Raw genomic sequence first — 14,870 nt, forward strand, 5'->3', positions numbered from 1 at the left:
CATTATATAATGAGTAGAATTCCATTATCTTCATTTTTTTTAAAAAGGCTATGATTATCATTAGTAGTATTTTTTCTTGTTTTGAAGAGTTTTGTTCAACAATAATAAAAAAGCAATTAGAAATATAAAATCATGGAAACTCTCATACCATTAAGAGGTCATTAAACTTGGCAAGAATTGCTACATTCAAAATTTTGGTCTCATTCCCTGGTCTTTGGATTACACTAAAAAACAGTGATTACATAAATTTTAATAAAATAAATGATATTTGGCTAAATCTTATGTATTTCTTTGGGGAAAAGGCAAAACCTTGTGAATTTAAGATGGAGAAGCACGCTTAATTCTTTATTACTCTTTATTATTGTTTTGAATCCAACATTTAATTATCAAAAATGGATCCCAATTTTCGGGGGGCCTGAAGCTTATACAACTTTTGCAGGGCCCTCTTTAAATTATGAATATAAAGTTAGGTATGAAAATGAACATTTATTTATTAATTATTTTTATAGTGATGGGGCCTCTCTATGCTGCCCTGGTTGGGTCTTTTTATTTACAGGCACAGTTATCACACTCTGCAGCTTGGAATTCCTGGGCTCAAGCATTCTCTCACCTCAGCCACGCAGGTAGATGGGATAACAGGTGCTTACCACTGCACAGGGCTGAATGTTTGTTTAGGGTGAAAAAAAAATCGCATCGCATCACAAACTTAGAAATTCCACAGACATTACCATAGATAACAATGTCCTTTTAGACTAATCCATAGTGTGATGCTAAAATACTTTTCCCAGATATTTCCTTGATTTTTGTTGTACTTGTTAGATGGCCGAAGGATTTTCCACAGACTAGCTCCACTTTTATTTGTTTCAAACACTCTCTCCTATCACTGAACAACATGGGACTCATTCTGATAACAATGAAACTTCTGGCCCTGACCTGTGTCAGGATGGCAAGTGAGTTGGCAGGGTGGGCAGGATTATTCCTGGAAACCATTCCTACCTTAGATGGCTGGTAATACCTATCCACAAAAGTGATGCAAACTATATAAATATGTCCCTCTAGATCTAAATTAAAAATACCTTCAACTTATCTCTTTAACCAGCATCCAAAACTGCCCCCGCATCTCTGCCTGACACTGTGGTAAGGGTAACAGTGGAGAAACTGGGGTGCAAAGAGACATGAGTCTCAGTGGACTGCAGTTAAAATATCTACCTCTGCAAGTTACACAGAAAACACGCAGTCTCTTGAATGTTCATTGCTGTGCTATTCACAATAGCAAAGACATGGAACCAACCCAGGTGCCCAGCAATGGTAGGTTGCATGAAGAAAATGTGGCACATATATACTATGTGGCCACAGAAAAGGATGAAATCATATCCTTTGCAGTAACGCAGATGGAGCTAGAGGGCAAAATCCTAAGCAAATTAATGCAGGAACAGAAAACCAAATACCACATGTTCTCACTTACCTGTGGGAGCTAAGCATTGAGCACACATGGACACAAGGATGGGAGCAATAGACACTGTGGACTCCTGGAGGGTGGAGGAAGGGGAGGGTGGGTTTAAAACTGCCTACTGGGGCCAGGCACAGTGCCTCATATCTGTAATCCCAGCACTTTGGGAGGCTGAGGCAGGCGGATCACTTAAGGTCCGGAGTTCGGGACCAACCTGGCCAATGTGGGGAAATTAATTTCATCACACAGAAAGGCAGAAAGTGGCTGCAAACCCCAGAAATAATGGGAAACCACCCAGTTCTGCACATTCTTCAACAGAAAATGGAAATGGCCTCAGTAAATGATGGTCACCTGACTCACTTAAAAGTAGTGAAACCCCAACTCTACTAAAAATACAAAAATTAGCCAGGCGTGGTGGCACGTACCTGTAAGCCCAGCTACTCGGGAGGCTGAGGCAGGAGAACTGCTTCAACCTGGGGGATGGACGTTGCAGATAGCTGCGATCACGCTGTTGCACTCCAGCTGGGGCGACAGAGCGATACTCCGTCTCAAATAATAATAATAATAAAAACTGCTCAATACCTACGTGATGGGATCCGTACTCCAAACCTCAGATCACGCAGTTTCCCACGTAACAAATTTGCACATGTACACCCTGTATCTAAAACAAGAGTTGAAATGAGAAAAACAGTGTGCCCTTGTCCCAGGCCTTCTCCCAGGGCCTGGGAATGAGGAATCTAAACCACGGTGAAGCCACCTCTGCTAATGATGTTTGTTTCTCCTAAATGACTTTTTTTTTTTTTTTTTTTTTTTTTTTTTTGGCAAAAGGAACGTGAGACAGTCTTCTTCAGGGAGGTAATCCGTGTCCCCCTCCATCAGTGCCTTCAGGTGCTGGGCATTTCAGCTTACAGCCCTGCTCCCTCTGCGTCCTTGCTGCCTGTAGGTCCTGGCTCAGTCCTGGTGACTTCCAGGTCATTTCCTCCCTCGCCATGACCATGCCGAGCCCAGCCTCTTTCACTCAGCCAGGGCTTCCTCTGGGCCAGTCTGCGCCAGGCTTCTCCGTGTGACCCCCGCCGCCTGCCCTCCCACCGCTGTCTTAGCCGCACCCCAGGACCTCCCAGGGCGCTCAGCAGTTCCGCCTCTGTTTCCAGCAGCTTCTCCACACCTCCGTCTTCCCATCATGCAGCCTGGACGCCGGGCCTGTCGCTAGCAGCCCTCTCGGGACCTTCTGGCCTCCCCGTCAGCCTGGAGGTCGGCTCTCATCAGAAGCTCAGGGGTCGCTCGTGGCCCCCTCGCCTCCCACGCCCACCTCCCCCGCAGGAAATAAAGACTCTCCTCTGCCACTCCCACTGTTTACTCTGGCTAAAATCAACAGTGGCTCTTGATTGATAAATCCTGTGGATACTTAATTTTTAAAATTATGAAATAGATCAAGCATTTTGAAAAATACAGATAATAGGATACCCTCATCTGCCCAGTAGTCAGATACGGAAACCCTAGAGTTTGCTTAAGGTGTGTGAAGTGTTTTTTGTTTGTTTGTTTTGTTTTTTTTTTTTGTTTGTTTCTCTTAGCAATAAAATGTAACTTTTTTTTTCTTTGGCGATTATGAAGTTTTAAGATTTAAGAGGTAGTGTTATTTTATGTGTTTTAAAAATGCACACAAATGGTAATGCGCTGCATATTTTTGGTTTATCCTTTTTTTTTTTTTTTCTTGAGGTAGAGTCTTGCTCTGTCGCCCAGGCCGGAGTGCAGTGACACCATCTTGGCTCACTGCAGTTCTGGAACAGAAAGTTCCAGAGTACTATATGCAGCACGTTATTCCCTAATTTGCTTTTCTTATTCAAATCAGTGTTTTCAACATTTATCCATATTCCTATAGCTGCATCTTGTTTATTTTAATTTTTTGAAAGTGGTTCTATTTTATGAGATCCTGCAATTTCCTTGATCCTTTTCTCCATTGACAGAACTGCAGATTGTTCCCAGCTGTTCAATATTTCAAGCAATGCTGCAATAAAAATTCTAGCACAATGCCTCTTGTGTCCACATGGTAAAGGGACACTTTGTAACTGTATTCACGGGTCATAGAGCACGCCTATGGACACTTTACTAGATGTTACCAAACTGTCTCCAAAGTAGTATATCAACTGATTCAACCGTTAGCATCATGGGCGCTTCCATTTCCCCACAACCTTGCCAATACCTGGAATTTTAATACTTTAAAGTGTTTCCAATATTATGGATATGGAATGGAGTCTTTTAATTTCTAATGACCTCATGATGACAGAGTTTGGGTATCTTTTTGTGAATTTCCTGTTTGCCATTCTTCAACTGCTTGCCTATTATCTGGGGTTCTTTATATGTTATCATTACTAATCTTTTATTCTTTGGGAGTAATCTTCTCTTTTTAAACATTGTATGTGTGATTGCCATATATATGGAGCAGAGGGAGTTTGACAAATCATGGCCTTACAGTGCCATCTTCACTAGAAGTTCTTGGTTTTGTTTCCTATTTTGTGCTTTTTAAATGGCTTTTGAAGTAACAGTTATTCACTGTATGAAATTTGGGAGTTTGAGAAAAGTGTCAAGGAAAAATTGCCCATTCCCGGGGCAATCACTGATAAAATTTTGGCATATTTTCTTCTTGCCGATTTTATTTTTCAGTATATATTTGTTCTTTTTTTTAAGATGCATTTTTGCATTATGTTTTTCAGCTTATCTTTTTTTTTTTTGATACAGAATCTCGCTCTGTAGCCCAGGCTGGAGTGCAGTGGTGTGATTTTGGCTCACTGCAACCTCCGCCTCCCAGATTCAAGTGATTCTCATGCCTCGGCCTCCAGAGTAGCTGGGACTACAGGTGCATGCCACCACACCTGGCTAACTTTTGTATTTTTACTATTTTTTAGTAGGGTTCTGTAATTTTGCATTTTTAGTTTCACCATGTTGGCCAGGTGGCTGGTCTTGAACTGGCCTCAGCGATCCACCCACCTTGGCCTCCCAAAGTGCTGAGATTACAGGTGTAAGTCACTGTCTGGCCTGTTTTTTGGCTTATCCTAATGGACATATTCAGTTTTTTGTTTGTTTGTTTGTTTTAATAAATTTCTATTTAAATATATTCTATCAGGGAGGGAAATCTTTTTTTTTTCTTTGAAGGAAGTTGCATAGCAGGATACGTGGTTCATCGTGGGATAATCCTGAGAGTTCAGGTGGCCTGAGCAATCTGATCTTTCTTAGTTTGTGCCTAACCAAAACCCAATACTTTCTCAGAAAGTGTCATGGACTATGGCTATGGCCTCCTGAAGTGACCTTTCTCAGTCTTTCACTTACTAAGATAATCTGGCTGAATGTTTTCCTTCGTAGAACTAACTCTTGCATTTGAGACAGAAGGGCAACATTTTAAGCACTATACTGCCTTTCCCGTCTGAGATTTATATTCTTAGAGTAAAAACATGTGAAGATATAAATCCAGAAAAATTTTGTTTTGTATCTTTTGGTTTATCTTCTCAAATACAGAAAACACCACGACTCTCCCCCTCCCAGTAGCATTCTTGAACTTCTTCAGTTAAAATGGAATTTTTTTAGACTAGATGATTCAAATAATTTAAAATATCAGACTCTCTTTCAGTAAGTAAAGTAAGATATTCTGTTGGAAAGATTGTCTCCAAAGCTCTGAATGAGTAGTCAGAGAATGTGTCAGCAGCATAAAAACCTTCCTTCAGCTGTGGGTGTCTTCTGATAAAGACATTTCTTAGCTTGTCCCTGTGAGAAATTAGTTCACAAGTCTTTTCTGTTGACACATTCTTCTCTTGTCCCAGGAATGTGGGTTTCAGAAATATGCTGAGCTGATTCTAGAAAGGTTTCAAAGTCCTCAGCAGCTCAATGCTTTTGGGACAAGTTTGTTTCTTTGTTTTAATAAGAGTTGAAATAAATAATTTAGGCAATTAATTAAAAAGATGAATACGATTTGAAGTCTGTATAGCAGTTGTCTTGGTTTACCCTACTTGAAAATTATTTGTAAATACCCTATCCCAGCAGTTATTTGCCTATCATGATGTGGATTTCAGTGCAACTTTCACATGACTCTTTCAGCATTTGCCAACCTCTTTTGCTGATTCAAGACAGAAAATTTTGGATAGAAAATACCTAGGCATTGAGCTGTTCTCTTCATTTTATTTCTGCTACCGATGATCATCCTCATCATTTTTCACTGAAATTCTAAATGGAAATCCATAATTGTGTTTCGGAAAAACTGTTATATATATAATTTTTTTATTCTCCGGATGCATTGATTGAATTTCCAAGCAGCAAAGCTAAGTGATTTGGAACTCACTTTTCAGTGTATATCTGTGGTTACACACAGGCCCTTCTGTAACTCTTTTCTGGAGTTCCCTCTCCCCTTCTTCTAAATCCCCTTTAGACTTTTGGTTAATATATGCTATTCATTTTCCCCAGGAAAATTCAGTTCTGGAGCCTGGTGACAGACCTGATTCTGTGTAATTGATGATGAGTATAAATTTCAGTTGCTTCTGTTCTTTGTAGTAAGGGCAGGGATGTAAGGTCATTTTGGTGAGGCCCAGACTCTAAGACTAAGGGCCTTTTGTGTTTTCTTAAGATTTCAGGAAGTTTGAGTCATTTATTTAGTGTAGCACAGTTAAGACACATTAGACGGGTTTCTCTGAAACTAAGTCGTTCACGTGTCTACCTTTTGCTAAACTGTGGATCCGTCCCTGGTTCTGATAATGTCGCAAGGCCCTATGTGAAGGTGAGAAGCTATACCTTTAAGTTTATGACATTTTAACTAGGCATGGCCCAATTAACCTCTGCCCTTTCTCGAGTTCATCAGGAAATAGACTTTACTCATTGCTTAATGGTAGGTTTGTGGTTATAATTACACATTACCAAAATTAAGTCTAGTAACAGGAAATGTGTGAGAACTAATCTATAGAAACAAAAACAAACCTTTGACTTACCTACAGTTTCATTGGAATTTCTCTCTCGAGTCCATTTTCCTTTAAGTCAATAAAAAGCTGGGTTGCTTGTTAAAACTTCTTTATTGGCAGCCACTTTGTGGCCCCTCTGCTCTGCTTCCTCAGGGGACTGTCCTGAGCTTGAGTGACCACGAGAGGCCTTAGGGAATGCTTAGGATAATCATGGCAGATGCCATTCCCTCTGATTAGAGCTTCCTAATGTCATAATTTTTATCTTAATGGTATCCAGAAACACACAGTTGGGTCCATGAATGCATTGAACAGATCAAGTTTTGCTATGTTTACCTCTGTCAAAGACATATTCTTGGTGGTAGATACAGTGGGCCCTTGGGATCTGTGGGTCCCACATCTGAAGATTCAACCAATGTGGATCAAAAATATTTTTTAAAAAAGGATGATTAGGTCTGTATTGAACATATACAAACTTTTACATCTTGTCATTATTCCCTAAATAATACAGTATAATAACTGTTTACATAGCATTTGTATTAGGTATTATAAGTAATCTAGAGATGATTTCAAGCATGTCAAAGGATATGTGAGTGTTATATGCAAATACCACACGATTTTATATCTGGGACTTGAGCATCTGTGGGTTTTAGTATCTGCAGGAGGCCGTGGAGCCAACCCCTTGCAGATACTGAGAGACAACTGTATAGAACAAATGCTAAAATCAGCAAACAAATGAAAATATGACTTGTATTACTGAAGGAGATAAGATATGTTCTTCCTACAGGAAGTCTTGGATGGGACCTAGGGGATGTTTCTGTCCATGCTCTGCAATTGACTGAGGACCCAGGGCCACTTAGTCCTCGCTTTTAAATTTCTAGAATGGAAATAACAGAGCATGCACAGCCTCTGTATTTCCCAGAATTTTTTGACAGCAAGTGAAATACTAGCTTTTAAAAAGCACATTATAAACATAAAGAAGTTAAAAGGTATAGTGGCTAAAATTCCAGGCTCTGGAGTTAGACAAACCTGAGTTTGAATCCTATTTAATAGGATTTCTCCCATATAGTAGCTATGTGCTCTTGGGCAAGTGGCTTTACTTTTTTTTAACCTCAGTTCTAATTTGTAGAAGATGGTGAATCACACACAGCTGAACCTTGAACAATGTGAGGGTTAGAGGCACTGACCCCCTTCACAGTTGAAAATCCTTGTACAACTTTTGATTGCCCAAAAACTTAACTACTAATGGTCTGCTGTTGACCAGAAGCCTTACCTATTACATAAATAGTCAATTAACACACATTTTATATAACATATGTATTCTATACTGTATTCTTCAAGTAAGCTAGAGAAAAGAAAATATTATTAAGAAAACCATAAGGAAGAGAAAATGTATTTACTATTCGTGAAGTGGAAGTAGTCACCATAAAGGTCTTCATCCTCATCATCTTCACTTTGAGTAGGTTGAGGAGGAGGAAGAAGAGGAGGGGATTGTCATGCTGTTTCTGGTGGCAGAGGCGGAAGATAATCTACATGTAAGTGATCCCCTGCAGTTCAAATCCATGTTCTGAAAGGGTCAACTGTAGCCTGTCATCTACTTACATAGCTGCAGTGAGGATTAAATCAGATGACAGGCACAAAGCATTCAGAATGCTGTTTGAGAGGCAGTAAACATTCCAGCACTGTTAGCTAGCTTGTGCTGGTAATATAGATGAACTGCATGGTCAATATGGATGAGGCTGATTTCATCCTCTGAGAAGTGGGAGGAGACATGTGTCTGGTGACTGCAGCAGGGTCTGCAGAACCCCCTTAGCTCTGTTGCAGGCTGAGCAGAGAATGAAGAAGGGATGGGTGGAGTGGAGCCCTTTCTGGCTCCTTCAGCTCCTTAGCTCCCTGGGCAGGGGTGTTTCTCTCTGGGAAACTAAACTCTAGCATTGAGCAAAACATGCCTATTGGCAGCAAGGCCAGCATCCTGCTGTCCCAGGCTGTCACTAGACTCTCCCTTTCCCTCACGGCCTTTTTCTTCTCCCCCTCACAACTCCCCTCCCCTCTCCCAGGCCCAGCACCTATCCAGGTCACATTCCTGGCAGGCTTTCACTCTCAGCTGGTTGTCAACTAAGGTGTTGGCTGATAACGAAGCTATGAACTGATAAGGCTTAATACCTTGGAGTGGTATTTTAAAAGGCCAGGAAGCCTTCAAGAGCTAAAGAAATAGTGGAGTAATAACAGGCATTAAGTGTGCGTGTGTGCGTGTGTGTGTGCGTGTGTGTGTGTTGGGGAGATATTGCTAATTTGGGGCCAGGAGCCTGGACAATCATTCGAATAAGCCCTCCAGAGACTATCTGTGCCACTAAGGTCACATTAAAATGCTTCTTCCATCTAAAACTGAAACCGATCCCACTTAGGAGCTAATTGCAGTCATGGTTTTTCTCTTTGAGATTTAATACATTTTACTCAGCCCAGGAAGCCTCAGGACAAGCAATGAAAATGCAATTAATTAAAATGTTAAAATATTTGTATGCCACATTCTCTGTGATTGAATAAAAGAGTACTCACCATGGTCAGGAATATGAGTCTCAAAGAGTAAAATAAAATAAAAAATAGCTCTTAAGAAAAAAAACTGCTTGCCAAGTATTTTGAGTTGAAGATGCCCAAGTTAAGAGAATGGTAAATACAGGAAGGCAAAGAGTTCCTGTCACTTCCTTCATTGGAATTCCATCTCTTTCTCGCCATGCATAGGACAAATTGCACCAAAATGGAAAGCCGCTGGCTGCCACAAGCTAAACCACGCTCAGAAGATTTGAAATTCAATAGTGTTGTATTGCAAGTTGGGGGAAAAGAAGACTCTGCAGGGAACTCCCTTGTAAAGGATTTGCAAATATTCAACTCAGTTTGAATCAGAACAATTGTTATTGAGTGTTGGGCAAGGATTTGTTGATTACAGTGCAGTCACAGGTAACCGTGGATACAGCTTCATGTGTGTACTCTATTGCCTTTTCAATATCCTTATCATGCTTTTAAGGTTGCTACTAATAGTATTTTTTGAGGCTTCATTTTTTTAGTGCAGTTTTAGGTTCATAGCAAAATTCAGAGGAAGGTAGAGAGATATTCCGTCTATCCCCTCCCTCTACCCCTGCACAGCCTCCCCAGTTAACAATGTCACACACCAAGGCGTGCATTTGTTACAATGGATGAACTCACATTGACACATCATCACCAAAGTCCATGGTTTACATTAGGGCTCACTCTTGGTGTTGTGCATGCTATGAGTTTGGGCACATATACTACATTTGTGTAATGACATGTATCTATCATGATACTGTCATACAGAGTACTTTCATTGCCCTGAAAATTCTCTGTGTTCTGACTATTGTTTGCACCACCCCACTTCCAGCTCCTGGCAACCACTACTCTTTTTCCTGTCCTCATAGTTTTGCCATTTTCAAAATGTCATGTAGTTGGAATCATACAGTAGGTAGCATTTTCAAATTGTCTTCTTTTTCTTAGTGATATGCATTTAAATTTCCTCCATGTCTTTGCATGGACTGAGAACGGATTTCTTTCTAGCACTGAATGATATTCCATCTTGGTTGTTTCCAAGCTTTAGCAATTATGAAAAAAGCTACTGTAAACATCTATATGCATTTTTTGTGTGGACATGTTTTCAAATCTTTTAGGTAAATACCAAAGATTGTGGTTGTCAGATTGTATGTTAAAGGTATGTTTAGTTTTGTTGTTGTTGTTTATTTGTTTGTTTTTATGATGGAGTCTCGCCCTGTCTCCCAGGCTGGAGTGCAGTGGTGCGATCTTGGCTCAGCGCAACCTCCACCTCCCAGGCTCAAGTGATTCTCCTACCTCAGCCTCCCAAGTAGCTAAGATTACAGGCGTGTGCCACCACACCTGGCTAATTTTTGTATTTTTAGTAGAGACAGGGTTTCACCATGTTGGCCAGGCTGGTCTCAAACTCCTGACCTCAGGTGATCCACTGCCTCAGCCTCCCAAAGTGCTGGGATTACAGGCGTGAACCACTGCATCTGGCCAAGTATGTTTAATTTTGTAGGAAACTGCCAAACTGCCTTCCAAAGTGGCTGTGCCATTTTGCACTCCCACCTGCAGTGAATGAGAGTTCCTGTTGCTCCACAACCTGGCTAGTATTTGATGTTGTCAGTCTTTTGGATTTTGGCCATTTTAATAGGTGTGTAGCAATATTTCATTATTGTTTTAATTTGCATTTCTCAGTGAATAATATTTTGAGTTATATTTTGGATGATGAAAGAAAGGTGATCCCTGAGTCCTCTATTACAATAAAAGGACATTTTCTGTATCTGTAAAGACTTCCTGAGGGTTTTCCCAAGCCTGTGGGGAGCAGCAGAAGTGAGTTAAGAGAAGCTGTGGGAAGACGACACCGCCAGCCACTTCCAAACACAGAGCAAAGTTCACTCGTTAGTTTAGCAAATATTTATCGAGTTCTTAATGTGTGTGGCACTAGACCAGGCTTTATGGGCACAGGGTGAGCAAAAAGGGCTACAAAGTCCCCACTCTACAGGCAGAAGCTGAGTGGGAGAGTCCCTGGAGCTGTGCGTATGGGAAAACCACCTAATCAGGGAGGTCCTGCAAGGCTTCCAGGGGAGATAACAGTTGGGTTGAAATTTGAAGGGAATTCTGGGAGAAATGGGGAGCAGAGTGCTCCGTGCACGAGAGGAAGTATGGTGAGCATGAGGAACTGAAAGGAGGCCTGCATGGCTGGAACACGGAGAAGGAGGGGGCTGCCCTATGAGGGGGAGAGAGAGGCTGGAGAGACCACTCAGAGCCTTGGAGAAAAACCAATGATTGCCAGACGTGTGGGAAATTGCAGCAGCACCTTTTCAAGGCAACAGGAAAAGGGAGGTTAAAGAGCTACCTTTAGAAGGGAAAACTGTGAGTCAGGACCACTGCAATTATTACGCAGCAAGAAGCAACCCAGAGGAATGATTAGGAGCATGGACTGAAGCGCAGTTGTCTGGAACGGAGTCCTGGCTCAACTGTTTACTTGCTGTGTGACCTTGGACAGGTTACTTAACCTCCCTGGGTCTTTATTTCATTATCTGTAGGACACTTTGTAGGTCCATGTGCAGATTAAGTGAATCAATACTGAGAGTTTAGAACAGTGCCTGACATGTTTTAAATGCCACATAAGTATTTACTATCATCATCATCAACTCATTCTTTCTTTTTTTTTTTTAATAAGAGATGAGGTCGTGCTGTTTTGCTTAGGCTGGAGTACAGTGGCAAGATCGTAGCTCTCTGCAGCCTCGAACTCCTGGGCTCAAGTGATCCTCCCACCTCAACCTCCAGGCATACTACCATGCCTGGCTAATTTTGTAATTTTTTGTAGAGATGGGGTTTCACTATGTTGCCCAGGCTGGTCTTGAACTTCTGGCCTCAAGTGATCCTCCCACTTTGGAGTCCCAAAGTGCTAGAATTACAGGTGTGGGCCACCGCACCCAGTCTCCATTCTTGAATGGGCAAATAAATTTTATATTTGGCAGAATCACTTACAGAGGGTAGGTACATTTAATTTCACAATAATTCCCTGGAAAAACATATTATTGTTTGCATTTTAGAGATAAAAAATTTAAAAATCAGAAAGGTTAAATATCTTATCAAGCAGTTCACAATGAGTGGAGGCTGGATTCAAACCTAGAAGTGTCTGAATTCAAAGTCTGTGCTCTCTGTCAGCTAAGATCTGCTTGAAGACAAACCATTGACTATTATGAGCTTTATATGGAGCCAGTTGACAATTAAGGGGCTCTGGTCATGGGCTTGTTGTAGGAAGCATTTGGCTCTCCCAGATCTCTGCTGGTTTTAGAGAATGATGGGAGCAGAGAGAATAATGTTACATGCATTTTTAACTTTGATTACAGATGCATTTTTTTCCCTTTGAAGAGAATAACTATTCCCAAAAACAGGCATACCTCAGAGATATTGTAGGTTTAGTTCCAGACCACTGCAATAAAATGAATATTGCAACAAAGACAGTTACACAAATTTCTCAGTGCACATCAAAGTCATGTTTATACGACACTGGACTCTACAACTGCAGTAGCATCATATGTAAAAACACGGACACAACTTAATTGAAAATACTTTACTGCTAAAAAAAAAATGCCGCTAATCATCTGAGCCTTCAGCAAGTTGTAATCTTTTTGCTAGTAGAGTGTGTCACCTCACTGGTGGCTACTGATTGATCAGGGTGGTGGTTGCTGAAGGTTGGGGTAGCTGTGAAAATTTCTTAAGGTAAAACAATAACGAAGTTTGCTGCATTGATGAACTCTTTCAGGAAAGATTCATTTGTAGCATGCAATGCTGTTGGATAGCATTTTCCCCACAGTAGAACTTTCAAAATCGGAGTTAAGCCTCTCAAACCCTGCTGTTGTTTTATTGACCAAGTTTATGGAATATTCTCAATAATTTGTTGTCATTTCCACAGCATCTCCACCAGGAATAGATTCCATCTCAAGAACCTACTTTCTTTGCTCAATTCAATTAGATTTTATAATGAAATTGAAGCAATTCAGTCACATCTTCAGGCTCCACTTCTCATTCTAGTTCTCTTACTATTTCCACCACATCTGCAGTGACTTCCTCCACTGAAGTCTTGAATCCCTCAGTCATCCATGAAGGTTAGAATCAACTTCTTCCAAATTCCTGTTAATGTTGATATTTTGACCTCCTCTCATGAGTTGTGAATGTTTTTAACGGCATTTAGAATAGTGAATCTTTCTCAGAAAGTTTTCAATTTACTTTGCCCAGATCCTCCAGAGGAATCACTGTCTATGGCAGTTATAGCCTTATGAAATGTGTTTCTTAAATAATAAGACTTGAGGGTTGAAATGACTCCTTGATCCATGGGCTGCAGCATGGATGCTGTGTTAGCAGGCACGAAAACAACATTCATCTCCTTGTACAATCTCTTTGTACATCTCTTGAGCTCTTGGGTGACCAGGTGCATTGTCAACATGCAGTAATATTTTGAACAGAATATATGTTTTTCTGAGCAGGTTTCAACAGTAGGCTTAAAATACTCAGTAAACCATGCTGTAAACAGATGTGCTGTCATCCGGGCTTTGTTGTTCCATTTCTAGAGCACAGGCAGAGTAGATTTAGCATCATTCTTAAGGGTCCTAGGATTTTTGGAATGGTAAATGAATATTGGCTTTAACTTAATGTCACCAGCTGCATTAACCCTTCACTTAACTTTGAGTCAGCTTGTCCTTTGAAGCTATGAAGTCTGTCATTGACTCCTCCCTTCTAGCTAAGAAAGATCTAGATGGTATGTTCTTGCAATAGAAAGCTGTTCTGTTTACACTGAAAATCTGTTGTTTAGCGTAGCCACCTACTTCAATGATCTTAGCTGGGTCTTCTGGATAATTTGCTGCAGCTTCTCCATCAGCACTTGGTGCTTCAGAACCTTGCACTTTTATGTTGTGGAGATAACTTCTTTCTCTCAATCTTATGAACCAATTTGGCTCCACATTTTTCTTCTGTAACTTTCTCACCTCTCTCAGCCTTCATAGAATTGAAGAGAGTTAGGGTCTTGCTCTGGATTAGGCTTTGGCTTAAGGGAATGTCATGGCTCGTTTGATCTAGCCAGACCACTCACACTTTCTCCCTATCAGCAACAAGCCTGTTTCACTTTCTTATCATTCCTGTGTGCACTGGAGTAGCACTTTTCATTTCCTTCAAGGACATTTCCTTTACATTCATAGCTTGGCTGATGCAAGAGGCCTAGCTTTCAACCTGTCTCAGCTTTCAACATGCCTTCCTCACTAAGCTTAATCATTTCTAGATTTTGATTTCAAGTGAGAGGTGTGTGACTCTTCCTTTCACTTGAACACTCAGAGGCCGTTGTAGAGTTATTAATTGGCCTAATTTCAATATTCTTGCATCTCACATAACAGGGAGGCCTGAGGAGAGGGAGAAATGGGGGAATGGCTGGTCAATAAAACCAAAGACACGCATACAACATTTACAGATTAAGTTTGTTGCCTTACATAGGCAAAACAATTACAGTAGTAATGCACAATATCACTAACCATAGGTCACCATAATAGATATTCTAATAATGAAAAAGTCTGAAATATTGTGGAAATTATCAAAATGTGACCCGCAGGCACTAAGTGAGCCACATGCTGTTGGAAAAATGGTGTCAAGATGCTTGCTTGATGCAGGGTTGCCCCAAACCTTCAATTTGTAAAGAGTGCACCATCTGCCAAGAGCAATAAGCAAGGCACAATAAAACGAGGCACGCCTGTAGCTGAGCAAATAATTGTTTTCTTGGAAGTGTATCTACTTTTAAAAGCTAAAGTATGGCCGGGCGTGGTGGCTCATGCCTGTAATCCCAGCACTTTGGGAGGCTGAGGAGGGTGGATCACCTGAGGTCAGGAGACCAAGACCAGCCTGGCCAACACGGTGAAACCTCGTCTCTACTAAAAATACAAAAATTA

Source organism: Symphalangus syndactylus, chromosome 4, assembly GCF_028878055.3.
Source record: "Symphalangus syndactylus isolate Jambi chromosome 4, NHGRI_mSymSyn1-v2.1_pri, whole genome shotgun sequence".
Lineage (NCBI taxonomy): Eukaryota > Metazoa > Chordata > Mammalia > Primates > Hylobatidae > Symphalangus > Symphalangus syndactylus.